Source organism: Myotis daubentonii, chromosome 2, assembly GCF_963259705.1.
Source record: "Myotis daubentonii chromosome 2, mMyoDau2.1, whole genome shotgun sequence".
NCBI classification, from domain to species: Eukaryota; Metazoa; Chordata; class Mammalia; order Chiroptera; family Vespertilionidae; genus Myotis; species Myotis daubentonii.
The window spans coordinates 175,306,659-175,331,184 of NC_081841.1; the positions used below are offsets into that span (position 1 = coordinate 175,306,659).

At 39.2% G+C, this 24,526-nt stretch overlaps 1 protein-coding gene and 1 pseudogene across 1 annotated transcript in view; one reads left to right on the plus strand and one right to left on the minus strand.

The window, feature by feature from the left end:
• Window positions 1-24,526, plus strand: part of GPC5 (glypican 5) — a 654,824-nt gene that overhangs the window by 486,501 nt on the left and 143,797 nt on the right. The window lies entirely within an intron of this gene.
• Window positions 4,541-5,386, minus strand: LOC132226398 (BET1-like protein; annotated as a pseudogene).

The following is a 24,526-nucleotide window of genomic DNA, read 5'->3' on the forward strand; positions in this document are numbered from 1 at the left end:
CATTTCAAGAATTACTGAAACTGGCAAATCTTGTGTATTCATGTATTCATATACATATCCAACGGTATATATGTAAGTGTGTTTAGAGATAGAAACAGAGAGGAGATCTGCTTGTTTAGCCAACAACTAGTATTCACTGTTAAAGTATATTGATGGTTTTCTATCCTTAAGCTCTGTCAGTTTATTTGGTTTTAGCATGCCTGAATGTTATGTCAGAGTAAACAAGCCTTCTGAATACTTACTTACATGGGATTTTTGGTGACATTTTAAAGCATTAATGACAGAAAAGCAGAGGATTCTTTCAGTTATTAATTTTCTGCCAACTAACCACATGTTTACAAACATTAAGGCTATTTTTCATAGAAGAGCCATATGGTTGATTACAGTAGATTAAGAGGTAAAATTAGAGGCCAATTTTAAAGCTATTTCTCCAGTTTTTAAATGCTGTGAAAAGAGTTGAATTAATACAATAAACTAATGGGACTTTTCCAAGTTCCTGTTGGGTATTTTATAGCATATCCCCAACCTAAAAGAAAGGAAAATATTTTAAAAAGTTAGTTGTGATGGTGAAACATAATTAGTTTTGCTCTAAATATATGTTTTTCTCAATGAATTGGACCATGCCTCATCAAATTAAAATTTCACTTATCTAATTATAAATCTGTAAAACATGCTTCCTATTTCTAATAATAAATATTTCTATTTATTAATAGAATGTCCATTTATGAAACACTGAATGCATGAAGATGAGTGAGAAAAACTAATTTTCTTGAGAAGAGCTTTTCCTCATTAAAAATGAGGACTAAGCCCTAGCTGGTTTGACTCAGTGGATAGAGCATGTGGAAGGCAACTAATCAATATGTCTCTCTCACATCGATGTTTCTCTCCTTTTTTCTCTCTCCCTCCCTTCCACTCTATCTAAAAAATCAATGGAGTTCCATTTTTAATTTTTTGAGGAAGCTCCATAATGTTTTCTACAGAGGCTGTATCAGTCTGCATTCCCACCAGCAGTGTACAAGAGTTTCATTTTCTGCACATCCTTGCTAACACTTGTCGTCTATCTATTGATTTGTTGATGATAGCCATTCTGAAAGGTATGAGGTGGTACCTCATTGTTGTTTTGATTTGCATCTCTCAAATGATTAGTGACTGAGCATTTTTCACGTGCCTCTTGGCCTTCTGTGGGTCCACTTTGGAGAAGTGTCTATTTAGGTCCTTTGCCCATTTTTTGATTGTATTGTTTATCTTCCTTTTGTTAAGTTGAATGAGTTCCCTAAAAATTTTAGAGATTAAACCCTTATCGGGTATAGCATTGGTAAATATGTTCTTCTATACAGTGGGCTTTCTTGTTATTTTGGTGATGGTTTCTTTTGCTGTGCAGAAGCTTTTTATTTTGATGTAGTCCCATTTGTTTATTTCTTAGTTTTCATGGTCCTGAAAGATGTATTGGTGAACATATTGTTATGAGAAATGTCTGAGGTTTTGCTGCCTATGGTTTCTTCTAATATGTTTATAGTTTCATGTCTTAAATTTAAGTATTTTATCCATTTTGAGTTTATTTTTGTGTATGGTGTAAGTTGGTGATCTAATTTCTTTCTTTCTTTTCTTTTCCTTTTTTTTTTCTTTTCTTTTTTATTGCATGCATCTACTCAATTTTCAAATCCCATTTGACCCAGTGATCCCATTCCTAGGAATATATCCTAAGAAATCAGAAACACCAATCAGAAAGAATATATGCACTCCTAAGTTCATAGCAGCACAATTTACAATAGCTAAGATTTGGAAACAGCCCAAATGCCCATCTGCCAATGTGTGTATAAAAAATGTTGTGGTACATCTACACAATAGAATACTATGCATCTGTAAAAAGAGAAAGAACTCTTACCATTTGCAACAGCATGGATGGACCTGGAGAGCATTATGCTAAGCAAAATAAGCCAGTCAGAGAAAGATAAGTATCACATGATCTCATATGTGGAATCTAATGAACTGATGAACAAAAATAGATCCTGAGATATAGAAGCGTTGAACAGACTGTCCAACCTCAGAGGGAAGGCAGGGGAGGGCGGGTGGTAGGAAGAGATCAACCAATGAACTCGTATGCATATATGCATAACCCATGGACACAGACAATAAGGTAGTGAAGGCCTGTTTTAGGGGTGGGCTGGAAGAGGTCAATGGGGGTAAAAAAGGAGCATATGTAATACTTTTAACAATAGAGATTTTAAAAAATTAATATAAAATATCCTTGAGTGAGGATTAACCAAAAAGAATTTAGGACTAAATGAGTTATTTTATATAAATATTATATACACTTTTGTTTTTATTGTTTAATTAAATTTATTGGTGTGACATTGGTTAATAAAATTATATATGCTTCAAGAGTGCAATTATATGACACATCATCTGTATATTGCATTGTGTGCCCCCTGCTTAATGTCAAATCTTCTTCACTCACCATATATTTAACCCTCTTTACCCTTTACTACCTCTCCACGGCGCTTCCCTCTTATAACCACCATACTGTTGTCTGTGTCTCCAAGTTTTTGTTTGTTCTTCTTCTTTATTCTCTTGTTGCTTTCATTTTTATATCCCACAGATGAGTAAAATCAAGAAATACTTTTGAATGTGTACTCTGTGTCAGGTGCTCTACTAGGTATTACTAATATAGAAATTAATCTTATTATACTATTGCTTTCTTCTAATAATAGCTACCATTTGTGATTATTGTGTGTGTGTCTATGTTTGTATGTGTTAACATGTGTGCACTCCAGGTACTGTGATGGACCGTTATTCCTTTTACTCCTAATGACAAATATTCAATAAATATTTGTCATTTCAAAGATGAAAAAAACAGTATCAATGACGTGAACATAAGCTTATACAGAAATTACATTTCAAATCCTAAATTTGATCCCATATCTGTTTGCTATCAGTGTGTGTACATTTTTTTTTTATTCCAAATTTTTATTGTATGGTCCTTGAGTTGTGGGGGAGCCTGGCAGGTCGTCCTCACATGATACAGGCTGCTCTTAGGGATCAGTGTTGGCAACCCCCCCAGCACAGAGTTAGGTGCTGTGTGCACAGCACACCCGTGCTGAGCAGGAGGGTGACGGCCTGCGCGCCCCCTTCATGGAATCCAACCTCACTCAAGAACAAGAAGCAAGAAGTCCAGGCCCCCAAATGGCTGAAGTTGCAAGGGGCCCTGGAGACAGATGGAGAGGAGGGCACGCACAGCGAGGAGTCAGAGCAGGATGCCTCCTGGAGGCTGTCCGCGACGCAGAGCCTGCACTCCTCACCTGCACCAGGAGAGGCACAGCCCTGGGCGTGGTAACCTGGTGCCACGGCCGAGCCATGTTGCCAGGGCGTGAGGCTAGCACCGCAGGCCCAGGGAGGCGTGGGGGCCGTGGCGCGCGGGCTCAGCTGTCTGCAGGACCCGGCGGAGGTATGGCAGGCAGCGGCAGCAGCGCGAAGTGCACAAGCCCCCATGAGGGTTCCCTGGAGAGGAGCAGAGGCTGAGCCAGAGCCGAGGCACCCGGGGTCACAGGCAGGACCACAGGGCTCTACCATCATGGAGGGAAGCAGCCCCAGACAGGTGGGTTCGAGAGCTCGGTGACATGAGCATGCGCTGGAGGGGATGGGCAGACAGAGTAGAGCCCTGGGGACCCCTCCCCCCCCCCCCAGGCTGAGGGTCCCACCCAGGTGCTGGAGAGGACAGTACGGTGACCGTGAGGACAGGCTCGGCCTGCTGGGAGGAAGGGGAGGAGCACGGAAGGCAGGAGCCAACAGGCCCCATGGGGTGACGGTGCAGGCAGGCGGACAGTGGGCCGACAGTGTGCAGGTAGTAGTGGGAGAGACCAGGAAGGCAGAGGATGGGAAGGAAGGAGGGAAGGACAGAGCCGACCACTGGCTCTATGTGAAGACAAGGGCGCTGGGGTCTCCCTGGGGTGAGAAGCTGGCCTGGCCTGGCCGGGCTGGGGTTGGGTGTGTGTGGGCACAGGGCCAGCCAAGTGGGAAGTTAGGGACCAGGGAGGACAGGCTGCAGGAGCTGGGGAGGAGGGCTGGGGTGGAGGGCTGGCTCAGAGCTCCCTCACAGCGCGGGGGACTCCCTGTGGGAGGAAGGGCTGGCTTGGCGGAGAGGGAATTACCCAGGGACCCTCAAGAAGTGGCCACGGGCCCTACAAGCAAGGTCCTTGCAAGGAAGCCTGCTGTCAAGACCCACGGAAGCCCTCACACTTGTGCACGCACACGTGTACGCACATGCACACGCTGCCCGACTCTGAATTGCCAAAGGGACCCGCTTCTAGAGCCCTGGCCTCCCGGAAACGCATCTTTGGGTGGATCCTCAATCCTGAGAACACGTAGATTTCTGCTCTTGGATACATGGCCGCGAGATCCAGAAGGCTGGGGCCTGAGGCCCCCAGGCCGGACTGCATTCCATCCTTCACCCGCACCACCTGCTCTTCCCCGGAGATCTGGCTTCAGTCTTCAGTCGCGGGACTGGAGGGCAGGCCGAGGTCTAGGCGGAGTGGGGGCTCTCGGCACCGCCGCCCCCGCCCCGTGCTAGGCAGCCCTGGGCAGGAGGGACTGCCACCCTGGGCTGGAACCCACGTGGGGAAGACGGCGCCGATCTGAGGTTCGCAGCCTCACCTGCTTCCCATGTCAGATCCAGGCACCTGAGAGCAGACGCGGCCTTTCCCAGACAAGGATGGGGTGGAGGAGCCTTGAGATGTCAGAGCCGAGGGCTGGGGAAGGGCTGCGGGCCACAGGCGGCCATGTCCAGGGTTCCCGGCTGCTCTGTTCCGAGGAGGCTGCCGCTGCCGCGAGCATCTAGGGCCCTGCACCAGCCACACAGCTCAGGTCGGAGGCAGCTGGTCTCCCAGCCACAAGGGAGGGGATCCTAAGCCGCGGTCACCGCTTCAAAGCAGTGTTTGGTAGCAGGTCCTCTGCAGCCAGACACCGGGCAGGAGATCCTGGTTGCCCAGGGCACCCTCGGAGCCAGCTCCACTGGCTCATGTCCTCGCTCTCGACAGGAGGCAGGAGAAGATGAAGAAGACCACGCTCAGGCCCCCGGGCACGCCCACAGCAGCTTCCGGTTGTCTCGCCCAGAACGCGCTGTCGTGGAAAAGCGCTTCACGCTCCCGGTGAGCCTGTCATGCTCATGAAATACGAATCCATGCCGTCCAGGTACCGGTTCTGGTCCTCCGTATCCCTATCGATGTCCAGGGCCAGCGATTTGAGCCTGGTGACCTTGGAGGCCAGGCTATCAGCCCTCCGCCTGTTCTCCTGATCGAGAATCTTCTCCAGGGCACCGGAGCTCTGAGCAGAAGCCCAGTCCGCCATCACGCCATCCAGCCGGACCCGGGCCCCAACCGCCGCTGCCTCCCGCGACGTGGCCAGTGTGTACTTTTTATATTAGACTGTGAATCTCCAAAACATGGCCTTTCTCTCACATGATCAAAATTTATAATAGGAGAAAGGTGCCAGTGTCAATAACAGAGTGTAATCAGCAGTACCCCTGCAGAGATCTATGAGTAAACTGGGCATCTGGAGTTGTCCAAAGTGGAGATCTTGAGGGTGAAACCACTGGAATATAACTAATGAGGTTATTTGCTTGAAGAAGAGTAGGAGTCAGTTTTAGACAAGGTAGTGAAGAAGAGAATACAAAGTGTCATCTACGTATATAAAAGCCCAGTGACTGAACGGTAGAACTACCAGAACCACCAGTCCACCAGTTGCTATGACATGCACTCACCACCAGGGGGCAGATGCTCAATGCAGGAGCTGCCCCCTGGTGGTCAGTGCACTCCCACAGTGGGAGCACCGCTGGGCTGACCAGGATGAGCAGCACTCCCACAGCAGGCCCATCATTGCAGGCCACACCCCCACCAGTGCACAAATCCATGTACCGGGCCTCTAGTTTATAACCAAAACCTAAACACAACTTAAATATCTATCAAAAGTTGAATGGCCTATCCATAAAGTGTATTTGTATGCGTTATACAGTAATGAGAAAAAAAAGTTCTTGCTTTACACATCATAGATGGATTTCACTAGCATACATTTTTTTAAAAAATTGATTTTAGAGATACAGGAAGGGGACTAGAGAGAGAGAGACATAGAGAGAGGGACAGAAACATTGATGTGAAAGGGAAACATCCACCAGTTGCCTCCTGTATGTGCTCTGACTAGGGATCAAACCCATAACCTAGGTATGAACCCTGACCTGGAACTGAATCCCCAACCTTTTGGTGTACAGGATGACATTCCAGCCAACTCAGCCACCCAGCCAGCACTTACTAGCATACTTTTGAGCCAAAGTAGCCAAACACAAAAATTAAGGAAAATCAAGATAGTGCTATATTTGTGGAGAAAGGAAGTTAGTGATGAAAAGGAAAGCAGGAAGGGGACTTCTGATTTGCTGGTGGTGTTCTATTTTTTTATCTAGTTGGAAGTAACTGAGGTGTGTTCACTTTGCAAAAATTTATGAAGCTGTAACTTTCTGTAAGTATACAAATCAGTAAAATTTATATATATATATATATATATATATATATATATATATATATATATATATTTTTTTTTTTTTTTTTTATTTCAGAGAGGAAAGGAGAAGGGCCGAGAAATAGAAATATCCTATCTAATAAAAGACAAAAAGGGTAATTGACTGTACCTTTGCTATGCTTCCCATTGGCTAATCAGGGCAATATGCAAATTAGCCGCCAACAAAGATGGCGGTTAATTTGCATACGTAGGCTCCAAGTGGTGGAGCGAAGCCAAACGGCCCAAAGCCGGCTGAGCAGTGAGGCCTCCCGGCCTGAGATCAGCGGAGCTACGAAGCCTGATGGCTGGCGGGGGCGTGGGGAGGCTCTGGCTGGGGCCCAGCCAGAGCGAAGGCCTGGGTCCCGGGTGCTAGAGGAAAACTGGTGCCAGCAGCCAAGGGAAGGGAAGGCCTATTGCACGAATCTCTTCGTGCAATAGGCCTCTAGTCAACAATAGGAGAGAATCATTGATTGGCTGCCTCCTGCATAACCCCCCACTGGGGATCGAGTCAGCAACCTGGGCATGTGCCCTGACAGGGAATCTAAAGATGATATGATATCCTGGTTCATACGTCGATGCTCACCCACTGAACCATACCATCCTGGCCAAACCAGTAAAAATTTTACATCAATTACAAAGTAAGTGTAGGAAAAGAATCAAAATGATAACTTTTGGAAACTATTCAGAATGTAATTAATATGAACAAATTAAGTTGAGAATTAAGTTTAGATGAGCATGGATGGACCTAGAGATTATTATGCTGAGGGAAATAAGCCAGTCAGAGGAAGACAAATACTATATTATCTCACTTATATGGGAATCTAGTGAACAAAATAAACTGGTGAACAAAATAGAGCCAGAGGCATGGGTACATGGAACAAAATGACTGACAGAGATCATAGGGGAGAGGTGTGGGGAGGAATGGATAAAAGAAAGTGAAGGGATTAGTCAAAGAATATACAGTGGGGCCTTGACTTACGAGTTTAATTCGTTCTGAGACCGACCTCGATAAGGAGCTCTTTAACTCAAATTACTCTGTCAACTCAATGCAAAAAATCGGCTGAGAGACAGCTGGTATCTCAAAAAACTCGTTAGTCGGGACACTCTTAAGTCAAGGCCCCACTGTCCATGCATAGTCCATGGAAACAGACAACAGTGTGGTGATTTCTAGAGGGAAGGTGGGGTGGGAGCTGGGTAGAGGTGGGCAAAGGGGGGTGATGGGGGACATGTGTAATAGTGTCAACAATAAAAATAAAGTATAAAAATAAATAGTTATTAAATTTCATAATTAAAAGATCATTGGTGACTGCATAAGAGTATTTTCTGTGAAATAATGGGGGTTGAAATCATATTACAATGTTCTGAAAAATGGATGGGTGAGATGGCAGTATTAGGAAATGCCTTCTTTTTGAAACTTTAACATCTTTTTAAGGCTTAAAGAATTGTGTTGGAGAGACACCATAGTTTTCTAAGTACCTTTTTAAAATTTATTTTTCAATTGCAGCTTACACTCAATATTATTTTCTTTTAATTTTAGGTGTACAGCATAGTGATTAGACAATCAGATACTTTACAAAGGGTTCTCCTCAATATTTCCAGTACCTGCCTGGCACCATACCTAGTGATTACAATATTATTGACTGTATTCCCTGTGCTGTGCTTTACGCACATGTGACTATTTTGTAATTACCAATTTGTACTTCTTAACCCCTTGACTTTTTCACCCAGCTTCCCAATCCCCCTTTGCTCTGTCAACCATCAGACTGGTCTCTGTATCTCTGAGTCTGTTCCCTATTTGTTTGTCATTGTTTATTTTGTTCTTTAGATTCCACACATAAGTGAAATCATGATATATGTAGTATTTCTCTGTCTGACTTATTTCATGTAGCATAATTATATTGCTCCCTTCTTCAGACAACCTTTTATTTAAATCATGAGAGAAATAGGAAAGTTTTCCTGACTTACAGACAATCACAACAAATGAATCATTTTATTTCTATCTTGTGTAGGATGTGTGAGCCCTGGACTAGATTGGCCTGTAAAATGCAGAATGGTATTACACATTTTGGCATTCATCTAATAGACTTAATTGCTAAAAGTTTTGGGGAAGATTTTTTTATAGACTCAGTATCAGTTTAATGTATCTATTCACACTCATAACTTCAAACATACATTTGCACATTTCCATTATGACTCAGCCGTGGGAAACAAAATGTGCTCTCCGTAGCTGTAGCTACAGCAGATGTTTAATAGACATTTCCCGTTGTGAAAAATAAAGTGGACTTTTGCCTCACAATGGGAGCTGTCTATTAACCATTGGCTGTAGCTACTAATGTCAGGTTTAGCGAAGACTCCACTGATAATAAAAATCATTATACAGTGTAGAGATCATATCATGGTGGCCTTTGGGAAAATTCTGCCTGCTGATGTGTTTACTTTGCCACATTCCTTAGTTATCGTTTATGGTTTTTAAATGCCAGAAGGCAGTGCCTGTGCTCGCTAGTCTATCACAATTCCTGGTGCTTTATTGTTCCTGCCTTCTAGGCTGGAAGCATAGAATAGTTAGCTAAAAGTGTGGGCTCAGGGGCCGGCCCACCTGGGTTGAAATCCCAGTTCCATCACTTACTACATGACCTTGGGAAGTATTTCTGTACCTCTGGTTTCACATTTTCAAAATGGGAATGGTATAATTTTGTGGCTATTAGGTAAAGGTATAAAATCCAAAATTATGGAGCTGGGTAGTGCTTAGAAGTGGAGTTGTGTGAAGATATGGGAACCCTAATTCATTGCTGCTGGGATCGTAGACCTAGTTATATATGTGTATATGCTTTGACCTCAGTTTTCTGCTCCTGTGTGTGTGTGTGTGTGTGTCCCAAGGAAATTTCCACAGAGGTACAAAAGGGAACATGTAGCAGGAAATTTATTGGAATATTTGGAACACAGGGAACAAATGGAGCAAAAATTGGAACATTTTATTTTGGTGGCAGAAATAGGAGGCAAATTGGGTATTTATAGATGAGGGAGTGGATAGAGAAAATGTAGCAGGCACTCATCATGGAGCACTTTGCACCAGTTAAAAACAATAAACTAAATGCACACATATCAACATGGGTGGAATTTAAAGGCCTAACATTGACTGAAAAGCTAGAAACAGAATGATTTCTAGAGCGTAACGCTGTTTACATGAAAGAAAAATTCATGTAGAAAAATACACATTTTACCAATCCCCAAACAAAAATGTGTAGAGTGAACATATTAGAATCTTACCTCAAGTGGGGGAGGCAGAGAGGGACAGCAGTGGGGATATAAGGATAAATGGGAATAAATAAAACACAGAGAATGAGCATATTGCAATGCCATGATCTGATAGGGGATATTCTGAGCGCCTTCTCTTGTATTTGACCTCCAACAATGAAAGCTAAGTGCAATTCAATAGAATATGAAGAATAGAGTACTTTCCTTATAAAAGATATGGTGAGGATTAAATTAGCTACTACTTTAAAAAGTACTTCCAATTTTGTCTGGCACGTAAGTACTCAATAATGTCCACTATTAACTCCTGTACATAACCTACTTAGTTAGCTCCAGGAGGCATTTTAGTTATGAAGCCAGGTATAAAGGAGTGTTCATTTGGAAAAATATTTTAATCTTAAATTGCTATCTTATACATTTTACCATGATGTCAACAGAGTTAATGATTAGATATTTATAACATTCCTATTTTTTGTGCATCTTCACTTAACCAGTTTTTCTCTCCTTAGAGCTGTGAGAATTTCAGATACATGTGCTCCTCTATATTCAAATGCATTGCAGGAAGAAACAGACACATTTGCTTAGCACATAAGGGAGTTTAGCCAACATCAATGAATCCGAGGGCTTTAATTCACTGGAGTTCAAATTCATTTAGGCCTGTCATATCCTACAAAGGAACATCATCAACCGGAAAGGGGCAGCCAAGCATGATATTAAACAGCTGAACGTGTCAAAGTAATCACTCTCGCTATGGACCCCACTCAGGACCTCCGTGCTTCAGCGGCGGTCCCTGTGTAGGATTTTCACCCTACTTGATAAGCTGGCCTGTTTTTTCCAAATGTAACTATCATAAAGCTGTCTCTGAAGTGAAAATTTAATCTGAATAGGTCTACAGAATTATAATTCTTGAAATATTTAAATATCAAGTACATTTACTTTGTAAAGTCGGTTTCGATGTGGGGGGGGGCGAGGAATGCTGTTTTACTATTTATTGTTGCAAGGTGGAATTGTATGTACTTACTAAGGCATAAGAGTTTTCTTTCTAATTGCCTGATGTTTAAATAAAAATAATTAGATAACTTTCAGGTACATTTCTCACAGACAAATGCGAGAGCCAGTGGTTTTCTAAGCTCAGCAGTATATTTCAAGAAAGGTTCATTTGCAGGTCATTCAGCAGTCTGACATCAGTGAACTGAAAAATTCACTGAATTATTAATAAAGAACAGCTTGCTTTAATGTTTCCCTTTAGAATTAGTGAGGAAAAGCAAAGGGAAAAGTTATAAACTTATATTAGCAATCAAAACATATATTTGAAGTAGTATATGATCAGAAAAGAAATTCATTTTCAGTTTCACAGGGCATGGTTTTATCAAGAGACTTGGAAATATTTTGTTTCATTTTAGAAATTAAGAGGGAAAAGACTATATAACAAATGGCTTCTTAGTGAAGTCTTTTAGTCTGAATACTAAACATATGATTTGCAGACAGTCATTGAGACAGGTGTATACACTTTTGAATCATATTTACTTGAAGGATATATTTGATACAGAATATTTCCTTGTAACTTGGGTATGATCATCCTTTACTATTTATTACTTCATGAGTCAAAATGTCATCAACAATATATCTCTTTAACTCTGACAGCAAATTTTTACTTGACACAGTATATTCACACATTAGTCATTATCCAAAATATTAGGTAAGCAATAAAATATTTGATGCATTTAAAAACTGATATAAGTATTTTAAAAATGAAACAATGACACAATGGTTACTGGTGAGAGTTTAGATGATAAAGTATTGCAATATGATTATACACAAAATGAATGAGGAAAGGAAAAGGGGTAATTGCATGAACAGGAGAAGAAACAAATTTCTGTTGGTGCTAACAAGCTGAGTTACTCTTTAGTTATACATGACTGATTACTGGTTCTGAAAAATGTTCATAATTTTCAGTCCTTGTGGTCAGGATGTCTGCTTTTCTGATGGCTTTACAAATAATTGCTTACAAGACAATGTTGGTTTGGATCAGTCTAAAAGTGATGCTGCCCAGTCCAAACATTTCAAAGATTTAAGGAGCAAGATTTTCAAAGCTATACCTCTAGAAAGGATACTCTATTTTGAAAAGGCAACATATCATTTTTCACACCCTTTTTCTTCTATATTTTAAAAAAATTAAGTTAGAATTATATTCCATTACCTCATTTTCTATTTCCAATTATATATATCATGCACATATTTGAAAGTATAAATGTTTTTAAGTACATCATTCCTATGACTGCATAATAATTAATGTGTGAGTATTCCATAATTTAATAATTAACAATAAATATGTATATTTTAAATTTTGTAACGATTTTTATGTAGAAAATTTCAGAATGGAAATTTCTAGAATAAAGAAGATACATTTTTAAGTTTCTTAATACTATTAGCCCATTGTTTCACCTAAAGTTTATAAATTTGTAAATCCACCAGCCATATTGAATACCTCTTTCATCACATGCTTGCCAAATTATTTAGTGTATTGTATTCACTTAAATTTATTTAACTCCTATAAAAATTTGATATTTTTGTCAAATATTCATTAGCTATCATTGTTAGGTACTTCCTATGTACCTAAAATAAAGGCCCCACTTTCTTTCTTTTTTTAATTTAAATTCTTTAGTGTTTAAAGCCTTACATAAATCTTCTTTTTTCCCCTTTGACCTCTCCCCGCCCTCCCCCACCCTCCAGCACATGCCCTCTTTCACTGGATGGTATTCGAGTAGGGGTGGGATGGGATGGGGATAGAGTAACCACAGATAACTGAGGCATGAATAAGACCAATAACAGTTGTAGTGAGCATCTTGATAGAAACAACAAAGGCAGATATGTGAGAGAGAAAGTCATGGGGGTGAGTCTACTTTAGGTCAGGTAGTGAGAGAACACCATGCCAGCTGACACTTGATTTTGAGAACGTGAGCCATAGGAAGCCATCAGATTTCCTTCCCTAAAATAGAATAGGGGGTTAGGGAGCTGGGGACTGTTCAACCAAGTCTTGTGGGCCATAGGCCATGGGAGAGAGATTGGTTTTATTCTGCATGTTTTAAGAAGTCATTGCAGGATGTGAAGAACAGGGAAGACATTATTTAAGTTTGAAAACATTCATCTGGTGGCTTTGTGAAGAATGGATAACACGGGGAGCAGGATGATTGATTCAGTGATACAGTAGTCCAGGTGAGATATGGTGGTGGCTTGGAATAAAATCATGTCAGTGGAAATGAAGAGGACTTTGAAAATTTATGATCTGTCTTGAAGAAAGTATTGACAGAACAAGTTGATAAAATGAGTGCAGGGGATGAAATAAATAGGCCAGTTGGATCTTAAGTATTTAGCTTGAGCTGTTGTATGGATGGTTGCCATTTACTGAGAAGAGGTAGACTGAGAGAGAAATACATTTGGATCAGGGTGGAGATTAATTGTACTGTTTTAGTTATGAAATACCTAAATAGCCAGGCAAGCAGAGGTGTTAATCAGGTAGCAGAAATTTATCTTAACTCAGAGGGGAGCTAGAGCCAGAGGTTTAAAATAAACACATAAACAACAATGAATTTTTTAAATCCTCTACTATCATCATCAGAAAGGTTTTCAAAGCCATTAGTCCAGATAGGTCCTCTAATGGAAGCATATAGAGAGATGGCAAGGACTAGAATGAAACTTCAGTACCTTAATTGCATTACCATATTTTATTTTCCTTTTTTCAACTAATTTAAAATATTTTCAAGCTTTACTGAGATATAATTGACATATACTTGTTTAAGTGTAAGGTGTATAATGTAATGATTGATATATGTATGTATGTATGTATGTATGTATGTATTACAAAATGATTACTACAATGTCAGTTTAGCGCCTCCATCAACTTTTGTGGTGAGAACTTTTAAAAGCTACTATCTTTGCAATTTTCAAATATACAATATGGCATTGATAAGTACAGTCACCAAGCCGTACATTGCATCCCCAGTGCTAATTTAACTGCTGGAAGTTTATGCCCTCTGACCACCTTCACCTATTTCCTCTACCCACTCCCTTTTCCTGGTAACCACCAATCTGTTCTCTGTTTTCATGCATTTAGTTTTTTTTAGATTCAACACTCAACTTATTTTGAGGTTTATTTTTATTTTATTTTATTTTTTTATTGCTTACAGTATTACAAAGGGTATTACATATGTGTCCCTTTTTCCCCCTGCCCTTGACAATCCCCTGGCCTCCCCTACCTGCCAGTGTCTTATGTCCATTGGTTATGCTTATATGCATGCATACAAGTCCTTTGGTTGATCTCTTACCCCCCTCCCTCCTGCCCCTCAACCCTCCCCGGCCTTCCTGCTGCAGTTTGACAATCTGTTTGAGGCTGCTCTGCCTCTGTATCTATTATTGTTCAAAAGTTTATAATGGTCTCTATTATCCATGAATGAGTGAGATCATGAGGTATTTTTCCTTCATTGACTGGCTTATTTCACTTAGCATAATGCTCTCCAGTTCCATCCATGCTGTTGCAAATGGTAAGGACTCCTTCTTTTTTACTGCAGTGTAATATTCCATTGTATAGATGTACCACAGTTTTTTAATCCACTCATCTACTGATGGGCACTTAGGCTGTTTCCAAATCTTAGCTATGGTGAATTGTACTTCTATGAACATAGGGGTGCATATATCCTTTCTAATTGGTGTTTCTAGTTTCTTTGGATATATTCCTAGAAGTGGGATCCCTGAGTTAAATGGGAGTTCCATTTTATTTTAAAGCATGTTTTTAAACATGCCTGGTAATCGGTCTTCACATATATTAACTGTCTTGCAATTATGTTGTCCCTACTCTTTGCATATAGCTTATTCCTAGACACTGTGCTACATCAACCTCTAATTCAATTCAACAATTTTTGATGACTCATTTCCGCAAGTACTATGGGTATAATATTTACTGTACTGGTTAATGTGGGATAAGCCTCCCAAACTCTATAATGAGCTCATGTGTCTTATCCATTGAGAAATTTAGACATGATTATAATTCTGTATAGCTCTTGAATGGGAAGTTGATTACAATATGTATCAACCCAAAGACCCTGCATTTATTTTTCTGTTTCTTTGTCACAGGTTATTTGTGTTTATAGAAAGTCCTGTAGTCACACATGTAATATGATTGCAGTAGCAGTGTTTATTATCTCTTGAGTCAATAGAGCCAGCATGCTTGCTTTATGTGATTAGAACACATTTTCCATAAAGGAATTAGTAAATATGATTATGTTAAGTAATAATAATCACAAATCACCTAGTGCTTTCTACTTTCAGGACACACCCCTACAGTTCCTTACCTTAGTAAAGGTAAAAGTGAAAGAGAGAGATTATAGATGAGAAAATTGAAGCTAAACAAAAATAGTCAGGTACTGGGTCCCATATTTATGCAGAGCTATGATTGAGGGGAAAGAAAAGCTTCCAAAGTTTAGTCTGAATTCTACTCAGAAACATAACACTGTAAAAGAGGAAGCAAAATCCACCTATTTAAAAGTGTAGCATGCTTACTGGAAAGAATTCCAAAAGAAAAATTTGTACATATGGTATCTAGGCCAGGTTATGCTATTTTGATTAGCTATGTGTCACTGGAAAAGACACATTACATCTATAGACCTCAGAATTTTTTATCTAAAAATTAAGAAGAAATTGACTTCATTCAATTGTTTATTTATTCAATAGACACTTGATTTTGTGCTAAGTAGAGTCCTCATCATCATAAAACTAGTACAGAAGACAGACTGATTAAAATGAAATATTACCAGTGCATTGAAAGAGTTGTGCATTAACATGCTGTAATAATTTGTGGTTGGGACACTTAATCTTGACTCATTCATCCATTCATAAATGTTATGGATTCCTTTTATGTTCCAAGAATTATTACATGAGCTAAAAATGAAAATGTGATAATTGAAGGATTGGAAAGGGTAAGAGTTAGCTCAGTGAATGGGGAGTGATGAGAGACTGGAACAGGATATACCTGGCAGAAAAAGAAACAAGTGCAAAAGCAGGCTGGTAGGAGGTGAGACTGGAATAGGAGGTAGGAATCTTTTCATGAAGGGTCCTCTCTTGCTTTTGTTAGTAGCAGATACTTAATTAAAAAATTACCCTAGCCGGTTGGCTCAATGGATAGAGCATCAGCCTGTGGACTGAAAGGTCCCAGATTCAGTTCTGGTCAAGGGCACATGCCCAGGTTGCAGGCTCGATCCCCAGTAGGGGGCATGCAGGAGGCAGCCTATCAATGATTCTCTCTCATCATTGATGTTTCTCTCTCTCTCTCTCTCTCTCTCTCTCTCTCTCTCTCTCTCTCTCTCTTCCTCTCTGAAATCAATAAAAATATATATATTTAAAAAATTGATAAGGAACTGGAGAAGTAAATAGGAAAATGGAATGGTTAGATCTGCATGCTAAAACAATCATGAAGTCCCTTGTTGCTAAGTAGTTAGAGCATCACTGGTGCACCAAAAGGTCAAGGGTTCAATTCCCAGTCAAGGGCACATGCCTGGGTTGCAGGTTCCATCCCTTCCCTGGTCAGAGCATGTGCTGGAGACAACTCATTGATGTGTCTCTCTCGCATTGATATTTCTCTTTCTCTTTCTCTCTTTCTTTGTCTCTTTCTCTCTCTCTCCTCCCTCCCTCCTGTCCACTGTCTCTAAAAATCAATGGGAAAAAATATCTTCAGGTGAGGATTAAAAATAATAAAATAACTAACTAAATAATAAATAAATAAAATAAAACAATCATGCTGGCAGCATTGTGAATGCTGGACAATAGGACCCAGGATGGAAGCAGAGAGCTGATTTAGGAGACTGCTGTTGTAAGACACCTTCCACTTCATTTCTTTGGAGGACAATGCTGCAGTATCTATAAAGATTGAAAATATTTGTTCGCTTAAACCAGTTAATTCCATCTTCAGAGAATGATCCCACAAATATGTTCCAGTGTGCCAGGGAGCTTCAGTACTATTTGAAGTAGCAAAAGATTATTAAAACAAACTGCTTTTCAGTGCTACACTAATGGTTATTTAGATAATGAAACACTCATACTATATAAGGATATGAATAATATTGCATATATATCTAAATGAAACATAATAATAAAAGTGCTGTGTTGTTGAGTGAAAAAAAGCGAGGAGGGTCAGGGAGGGTACTTATAATGAACTGATGCACAGTTAGCTGAATACCATTAGCACACAAATAATGATTAGTATAAGTAAATGCAGGCAATGAGACAAAATAAGTACTAGTAAATAGGAAAATGCAAAAATGTTGAAGAGAATTTGGAACAAACATAAAAGTGAGTTTTATGTCAGGGAGAGTGATAAATGATGTCAGATTCCACTGAGACACCCGTCAAGGTAGGGCTGGAAAGTGTCCATGAGATTTAGTAACAAGGAAGTTATAGATAGCTTTGAAAATTGAGGTCATGGGTCATTTTGATAATTGTTCAAATAAATTAGGCTCATAGTTTCTGACTTTTCATCTTTCAACAACTTAAAGAAGAGCTGAGCTTCTGCTCAAGATTTCCTTTAATTACAAACATATCCCCCGCTACCACCATATGGTATAAATATAAAATAAGATTTATTGAGGGAAATGTTCAAACATATAACCCATGATTCCCTGGGCTCTCATTCCACAGCAAGTTATGCTTAGGTTGGTAGAGCTAAGAGTGCCACAGAAAGAACCCAAGAGCAGTATAGTGTGGCAGGCAATGTCCAGTAACTATGCAACAATAGGGTTTCCTGGTCAATGAAACATGTTAGAAAGTAGAGGCCGAAACCTCTTGGGCTGGCATCAGCCTGTTTTTCCATTGAGCTAACTCAGACCTGCTGAGCAGGCTCTTTGCCTTCCCCAAATAGGAAAGAACTAAAACTCTGGAATATCCAGAATTGCTCCACCCCTTAACGTTGGAGGCTCATTAAATATTATTCTCTCAAAAGGCTCAACTTAATATCAGATTGCAGCATTTTCTAAGTTGGAGTCTGGGAGTGGAATATTCATAAGACCATCTGTAGCTCAGTCAAGCAGGGAGTGGCATATCCAACCTTGGGGTGAGGTCATGTTACTTCCTTCTGTACGAAGGCATATGGATGCTCCATGGGACTATAATAAGAAAAGAGGGACTTATGCCTTAATTCTCTGCCCACTTCCTGGAGTTGAATATAGTTTTCCCAACCAATGTTTATCATCTCTTTTTGAGGATAGCCAGACACTCCACTCTTCGTCGGAATTGTGATTTCCAATTAGGCTTTAGCAGATCATCACTTTGCAGTCTCTGTGGGTGGGAGAGGGTGGACAAAGAAGCACATACATGAAAGTTTGTATCCAAGTTCATGTTTATAGAGTTGCCCTTCATCTCAGCAAGATGTTAGTCAAAATAACTTCTCTCAGGTTGATTCTAGGTCCTTTTTGGTGGTAATACAATGGTGAAGTTGGACATTGTTCCAGAAGGTACACTAGAGAGATGATGGTTGCACTTACTTGAATAGTTTCTCATTTCAGATATATAGTTAGATTTTGTTCATCTACATGTATATGGATAATTTAAAAATTGAGTTTGTTACTAAACTGTTGTATATGATTCTGTAATCATGGTTCACTAATAAAATAACATGCTGTGGACATGAGCAAATCTGATACAATCCTACAGCTGTCCACTATGATGATGTCAACTTGCTGACAGCCAATGGCACTCGGTTAAAGTTCAGGTGACACTCTTGACCTTAGAGCTCACAATCCTAAGGACCAATCAAGGCTGTACTTTATAGTCAACGCCCATGAGTACTATAAAGATGAGACAGTGATTATGTCATTGCATTTGTTTTCATATCGTAGTTTTAGCTCTTCTTGTAGCATATTGTCATGCCTATTGTGGTTTGAACTGCATTTTCCTGCTCACTAATATGCACATTAGTCATTTAGATATGATCTTTTATAAAGTTCTGATTTAATGTTTTTCCATGAAAAAGTTTATAAATGTTTTAAAAATAGACATTTTCTATTTATCTTTGCATTATTGATTTTAAGTGTAATTACTTTGTGGTCAGAGACCATATTTTCTATGATTTTAATAATTTGAATGTTTTTGAGACTTGCTGTATAGTCCAGGGTATGGTGTACTTCAGTAAATGTTCAAATGTGCACTTAAAGAATGTGTATTATGCATTGTTTTGCACAGTTATAATGTGAGAATTAAGCCAAGTTGGCACATTGTATGTCTTCTAATTTGTCTCCATCATTACTGATATTTTTGTCTGCTTTTCTTAGTTAAGAAAGTATGTTACAATCTGAAACTATAATTATGCATTAGCCTATCTTTCCATTTACTTTTGTTTACTTTGCTTTCTATATTTTTAAGTTTTGTTATTTATTATATATACATTTAGAATTTTTTCCTTTGCATTTAATTGTCCCTTGTATCATAAAAAACTAGGGGCCCAGTGCACGAATTTGTGAACATTGAAAGGAACTGTGGGCCATGAGGCTGTGGTGGGCACAGTGGAGGGTCTTGGCCCATCCTCCATGCCCCTGCCCAGCCCCTCCCACCTTGCCCCCTGGTCCCCTGTCTGCCGGTAGCCCACTCCCGCTGCCGCCACTCCCATGCGCTGATGGCACTTGGCCTGCTGCTGGTGCTGGCCCCACTTGCTCCACACCATCAGCAGGGGGAGGTGGAGGAGCCCCCAGGGGCGATGGGGTCCAGCAGCCACTGCTCACACCCACTGAAGGCGCCAAACGATCGGGACTGGCACCAGGCACTGGCAGTGGGTGTGAGTGAGGCCATCGCTGGCAACGGGTGTGAGCTGCAGATGCCGGCCCCGACGCCCCTCAGAAGCAGGGGGAAGTGGAGAATCTTGCCATTTGTTTGCTATTAGTTCCATCTCTCTTTCATTCTTTATTCATCATTTCTTGACTTTTATTGAATTGAGTAATTTTAGAATTAATTTTGTTCTCAGTTGGCTTTATTTACTGATTTTTATTACTTCCATAGTTACACTTGATATCAATTGTGCATTCTTGATTTTTATAGTCCATTTTAAATTAGTACTTTTACAGTTTCCCAAACAATTCAAGAAACCTTCTGCTATTTAACTTTATTTCACTGTCCCTCTAGTCTATTGTGTCTTTTTATCATCTATTTTATTTCTCCATATATTTTAAACCCTACAGGGAAAGCACAGCTTGCAACATCTTTAAAAAAGCACATCATATTCCTCCTTAAAGATAATTTAGTAAAGTTGCATTCTGAGAATTCTTAGGAGACACAGCCAAAAAGATGAAAACAAACAAACACACACACACTCACGAAAAACCCCACATAATGTCACTTTTCATTGTACTCATAGACATACAGCACTCTGGTTCTGACACTCCACACAACTGTAAAGCTGAAATTTATTGTTCTTCATAGTCAAGACCTTTATAAATGTATTCTAATTTATTCTTAGCCTAAAGATTCCATTTATTTCCTACTTTACCTTTAAACATTTCAGGGAAGTGCAACTAGAATTATTCCTTTAGATGCATTGCACTTGTCTGCTTTTGTTTTTGCTATTTCCTCTTCCCAGCCTTTACCTTCATATATTTGAACCATGTATTTAAATACTTCAAGCCCCAAATCTTGCCTTACTCCCTTCAATAAGCCCCGCCTTGTGCCCCTCCTCCCCGTGGTGTCTCCCTCTTGTCTATTTGTGCATGTGTGTAATCTTCCTTACTGTACATTCGTTCCTTGAGGTGAGATCCCAAATATGGGAACTTTGTATGTTCTCAATATCATCTATCACAATGCCTTACACAGAGTGAGAACACAGTAAAGACAATCAATTATAACATTGTCATTGCCTGCATAATAAACATTAGTAAAAACAATGGGCTTGCTGCAGCATTTTTCAACCGAAGCTAATTTTCAAGACTTCTTTGGCAATGGATTCTCATGTAGACAGTTTCAAGGTGACTGTCTAAATGTTTCCATAAACAATGGGTTGTGTGCTAGGGCAATATATTATGGATCAATTATCATTTGGTAAATAAATTAGATAATAATCAAGGTTACACAAATTACACCGTCTTAAGAATACAAGTTAGCTGGGAAGGCATAAATGAACTGATACCAGATGGGAAAAAATTATGTCAAAGGAATGCGTTTCCTTAAACAACTCTTATGACTAACAGAATTTTAATAAGCTATTACCCCTAGCCAATAGGAATCTACTGAAAAAATAAAATAAAACCTGCTAGGGTGATTTTTTTCATTGTTTTATATTGTAGTTGATTTCTAATTTTATGCCATTGTGATCTGAGAAGATGCTTGATACAATTTCTATCTTCTTGAATTTGAAGAGACTTTGTCTGTGTCCCTATGTGGTCTACCTTTGAAAATGCCCCATGTGCACTGGAGTAGAATGTATATTCTGTAGCTTTGGGGTGAAATATTCTGAAGATGTCAATTAATTCCATCTGATCTAGTGAGTCATTTAGAATTGTTGTTTCTTTGCTGATTTTTTTGTTGTTGTTGTTTAGAGGATGTATCCAGTGGTGTCAAAGGGATATTAAAGTCCCCTACTACAATCATGTTGCTGTTGATCTCTCCCTTGGTATCTTCCAGAAGTTTTTTTATGTATTTGGGCACTCCTGTATTGGGCGCATATATGTTTACCAGAGTTATATCCTCTTGTTGAATTGCTCCTTTAGTATTATGAAGTCACCCTCCTTATCTCTTGTTATGTCCTCCACTTTGAAATCTATTTTGTCAGATATAAGTATTGCTACCCCGGCTTTTTTTTTTACTTCCATTTGCCTGAAAAAAACTTTTTTTCATCTCTTCACTATCAGTCTGTGAAAAACAAAAACAAAACAAAAAAGAAGCAAGCATTTGGAGGCTAAATAGCATGCTATTAAACAATGACTAGGTTACTAAAGAGATCAAGGAAGAAATAAAAAGGATCCTGAAAACAAATAACAATGAAAACACAACAATCCAAAATCTATGGGACACAGTGAAAGCAGTCCTGAGAGGTAAGTTCATAGCTCTGCTGGCCTACTTAAAAAAAAAAAAAATACAAGAAAAATGGTAATAAATTATCTAATCCCACAACTTAAAGAATGAGAAAGAGAGCAATAATAAAAGTGCAGAGTGAGCATAGGAAAGGACATAATAAAGCTCAGAGGGGTAATAAACAAAATAGAGACCAAAAACAAAAAAACAAAACACTACAAAAGATCAATAAAACCAAGAGCTGATTCATTGAAAGGATAAACAAGATTGCTGAACCTTTAGCCAGGCTCACCAAGAAACAAAGAGAAGTGAAGTAACAACTGACCCCACAGACATTCAAAGGATTGTAAAAATATATATATATATATATATATATGGTACTACAAACAACTCTACTCCAACAAACTGGACAACCTAGACAAAATGGACATATTCCTAGAAAAATTTAAGCTTCCAAAACTCAATCATGAAGAATCAAAAAACCTGAAGTAGCCAATAACTACCTATGAAATAGAAGCAATAATCAAAAAACTTCCAGCAAACAAAAGCCCTGGTCTGGGCAGCTTCAAAGGGGAGTTTTACCAAACATTCAAAGAAGAACTAAAACCATTCCTCCTCAGACTATTCCAAAAAATTTAAGAGGAAGGCATACTTCTAAGCTCTTTCTATGAAGCCAGCATTACCCTAATCCCAAAACCAGATAAAGACACTACAAAGAAAGAGAATTACAGGCCAATATCCCTGATGAACATAGATGCTAATATCCTCAACAAAATTCTAGCAAATCAGGTCCAGCATTACATTAGAAAGATCATACACTATGACCAAGTGGGACTTATTCTGGGGATGCAATGCTGTTACAATATCTGCAAATCAATAAACATTATATACCACATAAACAACTTGAGAGACAAAAATCATATAACCATATCAATTAATGCAGAAAAAGAATTTAACAAAATCCAACACGCTTTCTTGACAAAAACTCTCAGCAAAGTGGGAATAGAGGGATATACCTCACCAAAATAAAAGCCTTATATGACAAGCCTACAGCCAACATCATACTCAATGGGCAAAAATTAAAACCATTTCCCTAAGAACAGGAAAAAGACAGGAATGCCCCTTTTCACCACTACTGCTAGACATAGTACTGGAAGTGCTAGTCATAGCGATCAGACAAGGAGAAGAAATAAAAAGCATCCACATTGGAAAAGAAGAAGTAAAACTGTCATTATTTAAAGATGGCATGATATTATACATAGAAAACCCTAAAGACTCTATCAAAAAACTACTAGATTTAATAAATAAACTTAGCAAGATAGTAGGATACAAAATTAACACCCAGAAATCTCTGGCTTTTTTGTATACCATTAATGAACTGAGGGAGAGAGAAACTAAAAAAAAAATCCCATTTACCATTGCAACAAAAAATTAAGATGCCTAGGAATAAACTTAAGGGCATAAAAGACCTGTACTTGGAAAACTACAGGACGGTGAAAAAAGAGATAGAGGAAGACATAAAAAAATGGAAGAAAATACTGTGTTTATGGACTGGTAGAATCAACATCATTAAAATGTCCATACTACCCAAAGCATCTATAGATTCAATGCAATCCCCATTAAAATACCAATGGCATATTTCACAGACTTAGGAAAAACTCTCCAAAAAATAATACGGAATAAAAAGACTCCCAAATAGCTGCAGCAATCCTGAGAAAGAAGAACAAAGTTGGAGGGATCGCAATGCCAGAAATCAAACTATATTACATAGCCACTTTTCTCAAAACTGCCTGGTACGGGCACAAGAAAAAACATATAGACGAATGGAAGAAAACAGAGAACCCAGAAATCAACCCAGGCCATTATGCTCAATTAATATTTGAAAAAGGAGGCAAGAGCATACAATGGAGTCAAGACAGTCTCTTCGATAAATGGTGTTGGGAAAATTGGACAGATACATGCAAAAAAACTAAACTAGACCACCAACTTACACCATACACAAAAATAAACTCAAAATGAATAAAGGAAACAGTCTAAGTGCCCATTAGCTGATGAGTGAATATATATATATATATATATATATATATATATATATATATATATATATATATATATATATATATATATATATATAAAAAGGTAGATCTACACAATGGAATACTACGCTGCTGTAAAAAAGAAGAAACTCTTACCATTTCCAACAACATGGATGGAACTGGAGAGCATTATGCTAAGTGAAATAAGCCAGTCAGAGAAAGATAAATATCACATGATCTCACTCATTTGTGGAATATAATGAACAACATAAACTGATGAGAAAAATAGATCCAGAGACATGGAAGCATTAAAAAGACCATCCAATATCAGAGGGAAGTTAGGGGGGTATGGAGGAGGATAGGAGATCAACCAAAGGACTTGTATGCATGCATATTAAGGATAACCCAGGGACACAGACAGTAGGGTGATGAGGGCATGTACTGAGGGTTGGAAAGGCCAAGGAGAGGTCTATGGTTGAAAAAAGAGACTTCTGTAATACTTTAAAACAATAAAGAATTAAAAATAAAACTGCTAGGGTGGTTGCTGCAACTCTGCAGACACACATGGAGGCTCAGTGGGCAGCTCACAAAGGCTTCTTACCTGCTCTCCCACTATTTATAAACATAATTACAATGAAAATGAATATGCTGCTTGA